Here is a 15,332-nt window from a genome sequence, read left to right as displayed (position 1 = left end):
GTCATGGGTTCTGGAGCCCGCTAAGTATAGTAAAAATGTCAGTTTTGCCACTCAACAGCTATATGATATAAAGTCACTTAATTTAAGAATACTTCACTGTGCCTTTCTGTGAAATGAAAATGATAACAATAAAGCTAATGCCATATGGTCTCTATAATTATTAGTTATATTAATACTATAAAACTTTAAGAAAGAACATAAATAATTAGATAAAGAATAATCATACTATTGAATAGAAAGTCTTAGTATTTAAGACTGTCAGTTGTCCCCAAATAAATATGTTAATTTAATCTAAATCTGAGCCCAGTTTCTACAAGAGTTTATATGAAAGAAGCCATGCACTGTAGTCATACAGGGTACATATTTTAGAATCAGGTGTCCTGGGTTCCTTACTTAATGGTTCCAATTTTTATTCTTCTGATTTAAAAAGCAGATTTAACCATGATACCTCATATGATTAAATTTGATTATCTTTGTGTCAAGAAAGCCTATATACAGTGCCTGACTCATAAAAAGCAAGTCATAAGTAATAGGGAACTGTTGTTACCAGTATGTTTGGGAAATAAATTTTACGAAAAAAAAGTTGCACAAACGTTGCAAAGTGTTTGTTTGTTTTGTTTTTTAATAAGAGGAAGTGGGGTGAGAGGGGAGATTATTCTCCTGGACATAAAAGTATGTTACCCTTCCATAGCAGTTAGAACTGTGTGGCACAGGTTACATAATGAAAAGCTGAATGGAGCTGAAGATAAAAACAGAAGACAGTGATTAATACACAGAATATTGCTTTATATCAGTACTGCTGTAAGCATTTTACATGTAAATTAACCCTGAAAGTAGTGAGTATTGTTCCCCCTGAATTACAGAGGCACAGGGGGTTAAGTGACCTGCCCAAAGCGTATCGAGTGTCAGAGTGGGATTAGACCTGGGGATCTGCTTCTGCCATGCACACTCCCCTCCAAGGCACTAGGAGATTTTACTATTTAGTTGAGTTGAAATTTTCAGTTGTTGGAGAATATGTGAAGGGCCCGATAATTAGTACTGGAATAACTAACCAATTGGGAGATACGTGCACACACACAGAGACATATGTCATATGTATATATCATGTGACTATATGTAGAATATGTAAAATGTAGCTATATACAGAAAGAATGTAACTATACATGTACAATGTGACTGTACATAGAATGTAGCTACATGTAGTCTATAGCTATATATAATTCTATATATAATTTTATATATATAGTTAGATTCTAGGAACACAAATTCCAGATCAATAGATGATTTCAAAATGCTTAAATACAACTAAATAAACTTGGGGGGGGGTTGGTAATCATGGGAAAGACTTTTCAAATTGTGGTGAGGTGTTAAATGGAACCCAGATGGATCTGAAGATTCCTCTCCTCTGAAAAATGGATGGGTCAGTGGCTTCATTGGCATCAATTAGCAAGAGTTGATAACCTTGGGGAAAGTGGCTTTTGTGGAAGATATGTGAGCAAACATCCCTAAAAAGTAACAGCTGAGACACAGAGATTAACAGGGCAGATCAAAACAACCCAGTTTTGGTGGCCTATATTTAGAGAGAGAACCCAGGCAGAATTTAATTCCATTCCATTCAGTTAATCTCAGTGATATGAACCCTGCTGTGTGCACTGTGCAGTGCTGTAAATACAGTAGTGGAAAAAATTAGTGTTTTCTCTGTCCTCGTGAGGCCAGTTTACAGTCACCTGAAGAGACTGAAAATTGTATAGAAAGTATAATACAGTGTGCTACATGTTAGAAGTCCAGGGTGCTCTAGGATAAGAAGGCTCTTAATCTAGATTTTCACTTGTAGAAGGCTTCCATAGAAAACAGTATCTAGGATAAGATCTAAAGTTAAGTAAGAGGGGTGCCTGGGTGACTCAGTTGGTTAAGCATCTGACTCATGGTTTCAGAGCAGGTTCCGATCTCGGGGTCCTGAAATCAAGCCCCACGTCAGTCTGTGCACTCAACATGGAATCTGCTTGAGATTCGCTCTCCCACTCTGTCTGTTCCTTCCGCTTTGGCACGCTCTCTTTCTCTAAAATAAATCTTTTTTGGTTTTGTTTTAAATTAAGAAATAGCCAAGAGCTATGTCTGTTTGTGAACAGGAATCTATTTTATCCATGTGTTGAAGGTAGAGAGCTGGATTTCTAAGGAAATAGGAAAATAAACAATTAGATATATGGGCTGAGAATCAGGAGCAGGATCTTGCTGGATGTGTGGAACTGTGGTATCATCATGTAAGCAAACAGTGATGGAAAACATGGAAAAGATTGTCAAGGGACAGAGTATAGAGTTAGCACAGGTCCTATTGCAACACTGTGGGGACTTACCAACAGTTATGGGTGTTAAAACATAACATTCAACTGAGAAAAGTTTGAAGATCTTACTGTCTTTATTCAACAACTCATGAATTCAACAATTTGTGAAGATCTTATTGTCTTTATTCAACAACTCATGAATTCAACAATCTGTGAAGATCTTGTTTATTCAGCAACTCATGAATTGGGCAGCATCCTACCTGAAAGAAAGGAAGGAGCTCTGATGAGTTGTACAAAATGGAAAGCATTTATAGGCAATAGGAAGGGGGCAAAGAAGTTACTAGCACGGAATGGATTATTTCAGGCAAAGTCAACTTGCTTTGGGTAAACACAGGGATCTGTCCAGTGGATTACCTTCCTGGTGCTAACCAGAACATTCCAGACTGACTGACTAAGCTTACATTCTGGGACAGACTGAAACTTCAGTTAGGTTAGGTGTTCAGGCTTGGTGAGGTGGGCTTAGCACAAGTGACTCCATTTTGAGCCTGCGGTTTCTTCTTTAGTACGGGACAAAGAAACCCAGAAAGTGATGTGAGAAAAGGGGAAAATCATACGAGGAGAGCGCTGGGAGGGCGGGTGTCATGGACAGCAGTGCGAGAGGATCTCACTTGTATAGGGCAGGTGACACACAGTCGGCTGGTGTGAAGGCTCTGTCCGCAGAGTAGTGTGCAAGGTGCCAGACTCGAGCGGCTGGAGCAGTTGGGGGGCTGGGGGACTAGGGGCATGGAAGGACAGTCGGTGGAACTGGGGTTGGACTCCACGCAGCATAGGCTATTTTTCCAGCAGAAATCTTGTTGGTGGAATTCAGAGATGAAGGAGGCAGTTGGGTGTTTTGCTGGGCTGGTAATGAAAGGAAAATTGACAAAGAGGCTGGGAGGTGGGAGGTACCTGAAAAAAGCCAGCTGAGGCTTTTTGGTTTGTTTGTTTGTTTGTTTGTTTTTAATACAGCCTGGGGTGCTGCTAAGGAAGGACAGGTGTGAATAGCACTAGAGTTTGCTGGATGAGCAGAAAGAGTGATGGGACAGGGACCGCCGTTGTGGGTCAAATGCCGCATAAGTACAAGAAGAGTTTTATTCGACAGAATGCACTGGCGGTCCCGGATGAATAGGAGGCCGGAAGGGAACAGAATACAGGAGAGGGGAAGTCTTTCTGTGAGGATCCTCTAGAGACTTGGTGCCCAGCGCACACGCGGCTGCTTCATTGTCCTGGAAATACTATGAGGCGTATTAGGAGAGAAAGGAGGAGAGTGCCCCAGGTGCTTGAGGACTGAAGAGTCCCCAAGTGTCAACAGTTTCCTGAGTGCGGAGGGCCAGCCCGCTGGAGCAGTTTGTGCCTTTGCAGTTGGGAGTTGTGACTGCAGTAGCAGGACTGGCAGCTTTGGGAGACTCACTGCGTCAGAAGGCTCGGTCCTCTCTCATGCCCAGGCAGCAGGAGGTAGGAAAGAGGATTCTTCCTTAGCAGAAGAGGAACAAAAAGACGAATTAAACAAAAACGTTGTAAAATATTGAATAAGCAATATTGGGTCCTAAGAAGTGGAAAACTAGGCATTTCCATGCGTTTTTGGTAGAAGGTTAATTTAGAGAGTTTGAAAGTATGAATCAGAATTTTTAAATGAACGTTATGAGTAGAGCCATTGATGGGAACTTTTTCTAAAGAAATGTTCAGGCAAAAGCATAATGCCACACACTGAAAAAGGTGTGTTTCAGGATCTTTCACGGTGAGGTGGTAAAAGACTAGCTCTAGAAACTGAGCCTTCTGAATGTGGATCTCAGCTTTGCTATTGTTCTTGATGACTCTGGACAATTTCTTTACATCTCATTTCAATGATCTGTAAAATGGATGCACTGATAATGATCGCTCAGAGAGTTCGGAGGGGGGCTGTGATGATACAGGTAAAACTGAACACAGAAGCTGGATATAACATGGTAAGTGCCCAGGCCACTTTAATCATGCTAAAAAGGTAAGAGTGAGAGGATAGAAAGTGAGAAAAAGAGATATGAGGACAAGGGCAGGAAGAGAATAAGATTAATCACAGCCAACTGGTGAAGTAAAACAGAGTATAGCTCTGCAATGGAATACTGTGCAGCCATAAGAGTTGTGTTCTGTATTTATGCATATGGACAAGAACTGTGGAAGATATGCTCTTTCCCCCATGATTTCAGTTTGTTTATCATATAAACACTGCTTTTATTTTGAAATTGCAGTCTAACGGATGTAATTTTTTTCTTTGTATTTGTTTTTTATCTTTTTAAATCAATTTATTGATGTATAGTTTACATGCAATAAAAAGAAATCGTTTTATGTTATTTATTTTTTAAAAATTGAGTTATAATTGACCTATAGCATTATGTTAGTTTCAGGTGCACAGTGTAATCATTTGATGTTTGTATATATTGCAAAATGATCACCACAGTAAGCCTAGTTAACATCCATCACTACACACAGTTACAATTTTTTTGTGATGAGAGCTTTTAAGATCTACTTTCTTAGCAACTTTCAAATATGCAGTACAGTTTTGTAAACTATAGTCACCATGCTCTACATTACTTCCTCATGAATTATTTATTTTATAACTGGAAATTTGTACCTTTAAAAAAAAAAGATTTTATTTATTTGAGAGAGAGTGTGTGCACACGAGCAGGGCAGGGGCGGGCAGGGGCAGAGGGAGAGGGAGAAGCAGACTCTCAGCTGAGCAGGGCCTCAGACTCAGTGCTTCATCTCAAGACCCTGAGATCATGACCTAAGCTAAAGGCAGATGCTTAACCAACTGAGCCACCCAGGAGCCCCTGGAAATTTATAACTTTTAACTTCCATTTTGCCCATTGCCCCCCAGCCCTTGCCTCTGACAAGAATCAGTCTGTCCTTTATTATCTATGAGTTTGGTTTTTTAGATACCACGTGTAAGTGAGACCATTGTCTTTCTGTAACATATTTTACTTAGCATAATGCCCTCAAGTTCCACCCATGTTGTTGGCAAGTGGCAAGATTTTCATTCTTTTTTATAGTTGAATTATATTTGATTTGCGTATATGTGTGTATTAGGATATATATTCCAATATTACATATGGAATATCATTTACATATTCCATTATGCATATATTCATATTATATATGCATAAGTGTATGACACGTGATATATTTGGTATGACACATACATGATGTTAAATGTATATATACACTCATTCACACACACACACACCACATTTTCTTTATCCATTTGTCGCCGAGTGGACATTTAAGTTGTTTCCATGTCTTAGCTGTTGTAAATAATACTGCAGTGAAAGTAGGGGAGTGGTGCTTTATCTTTTCTACTTAGTATTTTCATTTTCTTTGGATAAATATCTAGAAGTAGATTTGCTGGATTATATGATAATTCTACTTTTAATTTTTTGAGCAGTGTCCATACTGTTTTCCATCATAGTTGCACCAATTTATATTCCAACCAATAGTGTAGAAGGGCTCCCTTTTCTCTACACCTTGCCAATACTTTAAATAAGAGATATCTTACTTTGATCCTAGCCGTTCGAACAGGTATAAGGTGATAGCTCCTTGTGGTTTTGACTTAGATTGCCCTAATGATCAATGAACATCGTTTTTCATTAGTTGAACATGTTTTCATGTGCCTGCTCTTTGAATATATATTCTTTGGAAATATCTGTTCAGATTGGTTGTATTTTAACTCTTTAATTGTTTGAGTTCCTTATATATTTTAGATATTAATCTCTTGTTAGACATAGCATTTGTGAATATTTTCTCTCGTTTCAAGAGAGAAGTTAATACTTAGATGATCAGTAAGCTCAAATTTTTATTTTCCTTTTTTTAAAAGGAAACACCCAAAAGTGCACAAATAATACAGGAAATGTGTCTGAAAGTGTTATTAACTCTTAACTATTGCACCAAAGAGAGTCCCAGTTTGCGTGTAGGCTATGATGATTATTGACATATTCAAATACCCAAGTAAATAATGGTCAAGGTATGAATTAATTTATCATAAATAACTACAGAAAATGATGTTACTATCTCATCTTTTAAAAAAGTACTTTGACAATGAACAAAATTTCTGGTATAACAGTTTTGTGTTATATAGCCTGTTTTGTATTCTGTTGGATCATATAATACATATGTGAAAGGAATCATTATGACTGAAAGTTTTTATATCAGAAAACATAAAAAGTTTGCTACGTGGTGGTTCAAAAACATCTACTAGGTTTCTGCCATCAAACAAAATTACTTCGCTCAGGTGTATATTCCAAAAGTATTCATTCAAATGTGTTTAATACTTATTCTCAGTTTGACTCATAGGCGATGAGCATCAGTTGTTAATTGCATACATGAAAAGGCAAAGTCATCGATCGTGTGACGGACAATCATGATTTATTTTCTCTGTCATGATGTTTTTGTAAAACCAGAATTAAAAAAAAATACATTGCTGGGTATCATTCACATGATTTAATTATTACTGTAGTTAGAAATAACAATTACAATTGTTTGCCTAAAACCATTCTAGCTACTGAAAGCAAGTAAACAGATCAGTTTATTGCCATAAATACAGAACAGGGGACAGTGTGGTTCCTGTGCCCTGTGTCTGGCATGAGGGCTCCTATCAGGCTCCCACTGTCTGTTATCTATGTTGTTTTCACTTTTTCTTATTGACTCATTTATTGATTTGGCTATTAATGAAACTTTCCCACTGTGGCCAAAAGTAATGAAGTCGGCCTCCAGACTAAGTGATTTTATTGTACTTCGTGCACTGAATATTTGGGAAAGGAAACCAAGGGCCTGCTTCCAGTCATTAGCCTGACAACTGGAATGGGTCATTTTTTAACATTCCCTTCTCCATGCAAAAATTTATCTTCAATAATAAGTATGAAATCAAATGGATATAATGACCTGAAGAAGAAGAGATGAAAATGAAATTTCGTTGTACTTCGTATGCATGTTCAAGCTGACAAAAGCAAATATTACAGTGGAAAAAGGAAATAAGCAAGAGCTCAATATCTCTTAGTACATTAGAACAACCTTTGGAAAAAATTGGAGAGACACATCAGTGGCTCCCTCGCCTAAGCACCCAACTCTTGATCTAAGCTCAGGTCTTAATCTCAAGGTTGCGAGTTCAAGCCCCGAGTTGAGCTCCACACTGCATGTGGAGCCTACTTTAAAAATAATAATAAAAAAAATAAAAAGGTGCACCATTAAAAAAAAAAAAACAATTTTTTGGTATGTCAGGGTAATGAGCAACATTACAGTTCAGTGAGAAGTTGCAGTTATATAAGAATAACAGTTGAAGGGGCACTGGGGTGGCACAGTTGGTTAAGTGGCTGACTTCTGGTTGCAGCTCAGGTTGTGATCTCAGGTTCATGAGATTGAGCTCATGGTGGAGTCTGCCTGAGACTCCCTCTCCCTCTGCTTGTGTCTCCCTCCTGCTTACACTCCCTGTCTTTCTCCCTCCCTGCTCAAGTAAATAAATCTAAAAGAAATAACAACTGAAACATTTTCTATTGTAAAGTGGTTATTGAAACACAAGTAAAATGTTGCATGTATGACCTGAAATTTTCACATATACACAAAACATTACGCCTCCTGGTTTGCAATCTGCTCTGCTCTTTTAAATTTGAATTACAAAAAAAAATGCAAAGCGCTTCTGAATGTAACTCAAGATTGGTTTCTTTGCCATTATGGTAACTGTACCATTCTGACTTAATCTAAATGTAGGACTCTATGGTTCCAGGAGGGATTGGAGACCTAGCGTTCACCAACGCAAGTTCAGACTGTCTGGACCCTTACAAAATTCCTCTAGAAACAAAAGCATATACTGAGTCCACACACCCTTATTGCCGGTGCCCTAGTGCTCTGCCCGGGCACCCTGCTTCCTCTCTCCTTTTAGTCCTGACAGGGGCAGCTGGCCTCCTGTCACCTCTTGGCCTTCACCTCCCAGCCCCTCATCCTCGCTCACTGTACCTAATTCCAGCACCTGTCCTGTACACACAAGTGCAGACCAGTTTTGTTCTACCTCAGGGCCTTTGCACTGCTTCTTGCTCTTCCCAGAGCACACCCTCCGTCAGAAGCCTAGATAACTGGCTCCCTCCCTCTTCCAACTCTTTGTTCCAGGTCACCTTCCCAGGGACACTACTTGGACCAGCCTGCTTACATGTGCAACCTCCCTGTCTCTCACACTCTACTATTCTTGTTTAAAATACACGATTGGCAGCTTCCAAGAGAATATATAATTTGTGATTTATTACAGTAATTATTATTTATTTTCTGTCTCCTGCTACTAGAATCTAAGTTCCATGAGGGCAAGGGGTTTGTATGTTTCCCTCACTGATGTAGTCCAAACTTCTGGGCAGGATCAGCACATAATAAACGCTCAAACAGTACTTTTTTAAAGATTTTATTTATTTATTGGAAAGATTGAGAGATAGAGAGTGCACAGGCGAGGGGAGGGGCAGAGGGAGGAAGTGAGGCAGACTCCCCGCTGAGCTGGGAGCCTTGATGCGGGCTCGATCCCAGGACCTGGAGATCATGACCTGAGCTGAAGGCAGACGCTTCACTGACTGAGCCAGCCAGGCGCCCCTCAGTCAGTATTTGTTGAACGTCTTCCTCTCAATGTTTTACTCTGTGGCACTGGGGTACATTATTGCTTCCACAATTTTGTGCCTTTTTTTCAATGTTAAAAAACCATTTCCCTGGTTTTACACATCAGGCCCAACAGGTAGAATTTAATATTCACTGAGAACAACATCAATATTCACCTGAAGCCTTCTTGGAGAAGGATGTGATTCTGTTATGCCGCATCAGGAAGAGGCTTTGGGGAATGTGACAGCATCATTGAACAATATCATCATTTTTAAATACATAAATTGTTTCGTAGACCCTAAATGAATTCTTTTGACCACCTTGAGAGCAAGGCGAAAGTGAAGATTTCCTTTTGCTCTTGTTCTGACGAGGAGACAGATGCCGAAAGAGATTAAGTGCCTTTCTGATGGGAGGGACCTGGGCTCTGGCAGAAGAACCGACCATGCGGTGTGGTTTTCCTTGTTCCCAGGTCAGTGAAGTTTCCTGTGTGTGCATTTAACTCTCGCGTTACAGACATGAGAGCAAAATGTAGGAGAGAACTAAAATGTACCTGTCTGACGATTTTGTGGTGTCAGGGAAACAAAACCGTCCTGTAATTTCACAGGCGAGCATGAGAGGTGATCACCTTTGTCAAAATTCTGTACTCGGGGTAGCCTTCATGATGACCTTTTGGAAAGCCTCTCCCCAGAACCTTGAACTCACCATTGTGAGTTCATGGTAAGCCCTTGAATTTTTTTTTTTTTAAATTTTTGTTTTTGTTTTTTGTTGTTGGCATTGTTCTTGAGTGAACGACCCTCTCAGTGAAGTGTGGCTCTGGTGTTTATCCCTCCACTGATCCGCAGAATTGATTGGGCCCGTTAGTCCTTAATCACACCAGCGATTGACAGAGGTGATCAGGCTCACTTCTCCTTCAGAAGCTCTGTGTGAGAGAAGGACTTTGATAAACTGAAATGGCTATTCTTTACCCAATGGTGTCTGAGTAGCTAGACAGCCTTAAAGGCGGAAATACTGGGGCACTGGGTCGCTCAGTCAGTTAAGTGCCTGCCTTTGGCTCAGGTCATGATCCTCTGGACCCTGGGATCGAGCCCCACACCAGGTTCCCTGCTAAGTGGGGAGTCTGCTTCTCCCTCTGAACTTCTCCTCTCCGTTTCAATCACACTACTCTCTCTCAAATAAATTAATAAAATCTTTTTTAAAAATGGAAATATTAAATGAAATAGTAGTAACTGCTGGCAGAATGGTGCTGTATTATAAACAAACCCCTGTGCTCTGCTTTCCACGTGTCATATGCCTGGTGTCACAGTGCTCGCAAGGGTGTGAAGAGGAAGACGCGGCCCTTCCGAGCATGGTCACGGGGACGGGAGGCTTGGGGAATTCGCAGGCCTTCCTGAGGAAGCAGGACTGAACCCACATATGCATGACTCCGAATCCTGTCTCTTCACTCTTAATCGCAGTTAGAAAGCTACAGCTCTTCCCTTGATAATGTAACACTGTGTCTGTTTCTAGGTATCTACCTTAAATGTCAGGGATTGGAACCTGTTGGAACCCCAAGGGTTGTTAATTGCTAAGGTTGGGGTTGTTTGTGGTTGTCCAAAGCTATTCACAGCATGGCAATTCTATTCATTAAGTGAATCTCAAATAACTTAATATAATGAGTAAGGAAAAAAGATGGTCTGTGACCGCATGTAATTTATGTGTACAGTAAAGTCACCAGTGACACTGAATTACTTAGGTATGTTTTTTCCCTCTGTTTCATGATTTGCTTGTTCAAGATTTTTTTTTTCTTATTGAGTATTACAGGAAGGGTACCATCACTAAAGCAGTCAGGTAATGTTAGGGAAGCATGTATTTTTTAAATAAGATTTCCAAATGAAGAGAATTCATCTTTAGGCTTGAACTTCGTCCTTTCAACACACAACAGTGCCCAAGAGATTTTTCTGGATCTTTTAAGATTTTTGTGTGTAGGAAATTACCTCTGTGTGATTCTACTCGGGCACAGACTTGGCAACATTTTTCACTTGCTGAGGTTCTACGGGATTTCAGTCAGACTCATTGTCAAAGCAGGCTGTGGGCTTTGCCTTTTGTTGAAGCCACATGTGTCTCAGGTAATAACTACTTCAAGACTCTGTTGAGAGAGGTCTAAACTTTAATCATTTTCTCCCTAGTTCCTATGCTGAGAAAAGGAAATTGTCTTCTGTGATAACTTAGACTTATTAAAGGCTCTGAGGAAAAATAGATCCCGTAGTTAAATTATTTGGAGAAATGGTACATATGATAGCCTTTTCTGACAGATTCTTAAGGTGCATTATCCTATTAGATGTTCCAGTGCACTTAAGTCCTCCTTATATAGTTTTCCATATTATTGAGCAATGGGTTTTTTTTTTTCCTTTTATATGTAACAATGTAATATCCAATGGAATTACTGGTAATAACTGTACCGTTGAAGTAGAGACAGGATGCTGAAACAGTGAGCTTGTTATTAAGTTAAGGGTTTTCTATTGGGCAGATGATATTTTAGAACACTCGAGGATTGTCTAAGTGTGGTGTAATCTGTGCTGCTCACATTTGACGGTCTACCTGAATCACCTGGCCGTCTTCGTGTAGATCGATGGGGCTCAGGTTTCCAATAAGCTCCTGGAGGAGGCCAAAGCTGCCAGAGGACAGCAGTCTGAATAGCAAGAATTTAGATCAAGGTTCTAGCCCTTAGCACTATTGATATTTTCGACAGGTTAATTCTTTGTTGAGCTTGGTGTCCTCTGTGTCATTGGCTTCTGACCCTTTGATGACGGAATGGCTAGATGTTGTAAATGTCGCTTGGAGACAGAATTGCCTTTCTTGAAAATCAGTGATTAAAATGGTTTAAATCGAGACGGTCTGTCTCTTTGGTTTTGCAGGTATCCACACTCACTTGTGGCCAAGACCAGAAGGCTATTTAAATTGCTGTAAGTCAGGGTAATTTTTCCTTTTTCTTATAAAGCAAGGGGAAACTAGCCTTCTTCCATAGTTGGAGCCTGTGGGAGCCCATGCTTCTATTCAGCTACAGGGATAGCTGGTGTGCGCTTGTTAACTTTTTCCAAGGAGCATATTTAGGATTCAAAGGGACTTTCAAGAGCCAGAGAACAAAATGAACACCGGATACTTGAAGGGCTTGTGTAGAGCTCAGGAGGAGAACCGAGACACCCAGTCTATCACTGGAGTAGCGGTGATTGCTTAGACTAATGCTTAGTGCTTCTGGCTAATTTTTTTTTTTTAAGTGAAAGTCAAACTAAGGCATAAACAAAGATGAGCAAACATAAAAGGAAATACCTCAAGTTAGTGTTGCTAGCTTTCTGAGGAGCTGAGTTTTCTAGTGCAAGAGCCCTGGGCAGAATGTTTGGGAACCGATCACTGTCTGGGGGCGTATACGTTGTAGCTCCGGGAGAAGAGGCTGCTGTACCCAGGCGAGGGCACAAGCCAGTAACTCCCAGAGGGGTAGCTAGTAACAGGAAACCTGTATCCCTTCATCTGGCTCAACTCATCTAAAGCTCTAAGAATGTTTTAACAAAACTTAAATAAATCTGAAACTATTTCATTTGGGAGCGGGAAACGAGGCCATTATCTTTTCTCATTAAATTCAAAGACTCTAGAGACAAGTTCTTTACATTAGATTTTGTATTTGACTTGTTATGAGATATACTTTTCTTGAGCAGAGTAAACCTGTATCCAAGTTACATTACTTTTCTGAGCCCCGATGGTCTTGCTTATAAAGTAAGGCTATATATAGATGAGATGATCCATGGGTCTCCCTCGGTTTCAAGATAACACGTTTCAGTAATTCCATAATAGGTTTTGAATGGAGGAAGGAGAAACCCAAGCACATGTGAAAACTAAATCATAAATCATTTTTAAAGAGTTTATTTATTTATCTGACAAACAGAGATCACAAGCAGGCAGAGAAACAGGCAGAGAGGTGGGGGAGGCAGGCTCCCTGCTGAACCGAGAGCCGGATGCGGGCCTCGATCCCAGGACACTGAGCTAAAGGCAGAGACTTTAACCCACGGAACCACCCAGGCGCCTCATAAATAGTAATTTTTAAAAACATAAATGTGTAGATATTATAAGCAGTTATTATTTGGTGACTAGATTGATCGCTGGTTTTTAAAGTATATCTTTTTTTGCTATTAAATATAAGAGTCATGATAATTTTCAAAATAAGGACTGGCACTCAGTGAGTTAGAAATTGATATGCTGAGTACTTTGTGTATGCTGGTGTCCTTCTCAGTAACATGCTTCTGAGACCAAGGAGGTGGAATTGTATACTAAGATATTTTGATAAACAAGTAAGAAGCAATTCAAAAAGGAGCAACTTGTCATATAACATTTTGCGGGAAAAATCATTGGGAGAAAATTATGTGTGAGGTATTGATTTACATATTCTCAAGATAAAAGTGTTTCTGGAGTTTGAGCAAAAGCCAGCCTCTCCACTAACATGGGGCATTTGTAGTCTTTTTTTTTTTTTTTTTTTTTCAGAAAGGCTGTTACCAACATGGGTTTTTAGTATAGCTCTTTACTCACGAGTTATATGTTCTATTAAAATGGTTCATTGACAAGAACTCTGTTTAATACACTTTATATTAGTTACTTAAATACAACTCAGTGGGCATTTAGAAATAGAATTAGGTGTGCCTGGGTAGCTTAGTCGGTTGAGTGTTCAACTCTTGATTTCAGTTCAGGATAATCTCAGGGTTGTGGGATCGAGCCCTGCCTTGTGCTCTGTGCTCAGTAGGGTGTCTGCTTTTCTCTCTCTCAAGTAAGTAAATCTTTGATTAAAGAAGAAGAAGAAGAAGAAGACGACGACGACAGAGGAGGAGAAGGAGAAGAAGAAGGGACGCCTGGGTGACTCAGTCCATTAAGTGCCTGCCTTCAGCTCAGGTCATGATCCCAGGGTCCTGGGATTGAGTCCCACATCGGCCTCCTTTCTCAGTGGGGAGTCTGCTTCTCCCTCTCCCTGCTTATATGCTCACTCACGCTCTCTCTCTCTCTGCCTGACAAATAAATAAATAAAATCTTAAATAAAAAAGAAAAAAAAGAAATAGACGAAATTAAATATTTTCCAAGGTCATGATTGCATTTCAAAGGTGTTATATCTCTTTTAAAAACTTCACAGCCACTAAATGAAATGGCTGTCTTACTATTCAGAATTTGCCACTTATCTGAGGTAATAACTCCTTTTTTTGTACTGGTTACCCTCTTTCCCCCCTGGTTTTCTGGATCATGATATTATTTATTCTTACGACAATGCACCTGTACCTTGGAACCCAGAGAAATAAATTCTGAATGCAGAGAAGCCCACGTGAAGAACTGCCTCCAACTCCCCATCAGAAGGTCATTGCTTGATATTTATGGGGCCTCCGGTGCTCTTTCTTCATGCTCCACTCAACACCAGTGTGCACGTCTTAGGCTTACTCTCTGCGCATATTGAGGAATAGATCTGCTCCAAATGGTTGCACTCCAGCTGGTTCCCAAGATGACACACTTTATAATGTTTCAGAAGTGTCTTCCAGACTTGAACATTGGACCTGATTTTCTTTGATTAACAGTGTTCCACTATTCCAGGCAGTAGAGGTAGCTTGCCAAGTTGTACTCGAAGATGGGAAATAATCAACAGGGGCTAGAAATACTCAACTGAAAGTCGCCCGCATGATCTTAAAGCCCTCTTATTGGTGCATAGTTGTCATTTGTACAACTTCTCCCACCACAAGTCTATATTCTTTTTTTAGTAAAAGGCTTATTTCTATAATTACCGAGGACTTCAAGTCTCTGCTATAACCAGGAGCTAGATGGATATAGCAAAGCACTGTCCTCCTTCACAAAATTTATCCCAGAATAGGACGAAGGGGAAGACAAAGCTGGTATTTTCTGTAGAAGTATCCTGGGGCAAGAATAGGTTTGAGATTGGCGGTAGTTACAGCTAGCTATAAAGTATATATATATATATATTTTTTTTTAAAGTAAGCCCCACAACCATTGTGGGGCTTGAACTCATGACCTTGAGATGATGAGTCATGTGCTCTACCGACAAGTCAGCCAGGTGCTACAGCTATAAAATATTCCGTAGCCAGCTCCTACACAGGTTGATCTGGTGTGTGTCTGTGTGTTTCTGTGTGTGCGTATGCACTGTTTAATTTCTATTGGAAATATAATATACATGCTAAGTAGGTTATTTTCAAAGGACTATCTGTAGTGTTCATTTAAGAGGCAGATTTTTCTCATTCTTCTTTCATCCCCTCGAAAACTCCCCTAAAGTGACAGCTGCGTCATGAATGAGTGGGGGTTCAGCTCCTAATGCTGGAAGGGCTTCAGAACATGAGGAGTTGAACCCATTCCTAGAAGACTTCAGATTAATGGGAGAGCTGTGATTTATGAAGTGACGTA

At 40.0% G+C, this 15,332-nt stretch overlaps 1 protein-coding gene across 4 annotated transcripts in view; it reads left to right on the top strand.

Moving 5' to 3' along the window:
- The window catches only part of CTNND2 (catenin delta 2), a 907,536-nt gene that overhangs the window by 244,908 nt on the left and 647,296 nt on the right, over positions 1 to 15,332 (top strand). The window lies entirely within an intron of this gene.

Source organism: Mustela lutreola, chromosome 5 (genome assembly GCF_030435805.1).
Source record: "Mustela lutreola isolate mMusLut2 chromosome 5, mMusLut2.pri, whole genome shotgun sequence".
Taxonomy (NCBI): Eukaryota; Metazoa; Chordata; class Mammalia; order Carnivora; family Mustelidae; genus Mustela; species Mustela lutreola.
Note: the sequence above shows the minus strand (reverse complement) of the source record. Positions and strands in the feature narration are given on the sequence as shown.